Genomic DNA, 721 nt, shown 5'->3' on the forward strand with positions numbered 1-721 from the left:
GAAAATTCACACTACCCTTCCACCCCCCCCCCCCATGCGGCCAAAAATGGAAGGTTAATTTGGTCGCTCTCTGCCTCGCCTCCAGGTAGCGTGGCCGAGCGGTCTAAGGCGCTGGTTTAAGGCACCAGTCTCTTCGGAGGCGTGGGGTCGAATCCCACCGCTGCCACACGTTTTAGGGACTCACTAACCCACTACTTCAATTCAGTGTAACACGTATAACAACAGTAACATCAAGGCCAGTACAAATAACGTTTTAGGGACTCACTAGCCCACTACTTAAATTCAGTGTAATATGTATAACAATAGTAATCACAAGGCCGATACAAATAACAGTTGAATAAGAAATGGCTTTGTATGGCCTTCCTCGCTGCAGCAGACCTGGCTAATATGGAGTTAAAACACGCGTTATCGTAATAAATAATCTAAGGCGAGAACTTTCTGCTGCTGTTGTGACCAAATACGGAAAGAAATGGCAGGAGAAATTAAATTATTAAGATATTAAGATCCTTCCCATTATTATTATTCCCATCATAATAATTTCGTTATGATCACGGCCGGGACTGCCATCACCTGGCCATCCATAATATAACTTAGTGAAACAGTCACCCGCGTCAGCGAAGAACTTAAAGCTCAGAATATAGTAGTTGTTGTTTTTCTCTCTCTCGCATTCTGCCAAAACGCTTCCGTTGTTCACCATTATACTATTAGCGTTCCTGTCACA

The 721-nt window shown here is 43.8% G+C and overlaps 1 non-coding gene across 1 annotated transcript; it reads left to right on the forward strand.

Moving 5' to 3' along the window:
• Positions 1 to 84: 84 nt before the first annotated feature.
• Trnal-aag lies at positions 85 to 166 on the forward strand. The gene has a single exon. It is a non-coding gene; the product is annotated as a tRNA-Leu (tRNA).
• The last annotated feature ends 555 nt before the right edge of the window (positions 167 to 721 follow it).

This window comes from Penaeus monodon, chromosome 19 (genome assembly GCF_015228065.2).
Source record: "Penaeus monodon isolate SGIC_2016 chromosome 19, NSTDA_Pmon_1, whole genome shotgun sequence".
Lineage (NCBI taxonomy): Eukaryota > Metazoa > Arthropoda > Malacostraca > Decapoda > Penaeidae > Penaeus > Penaeus monodon.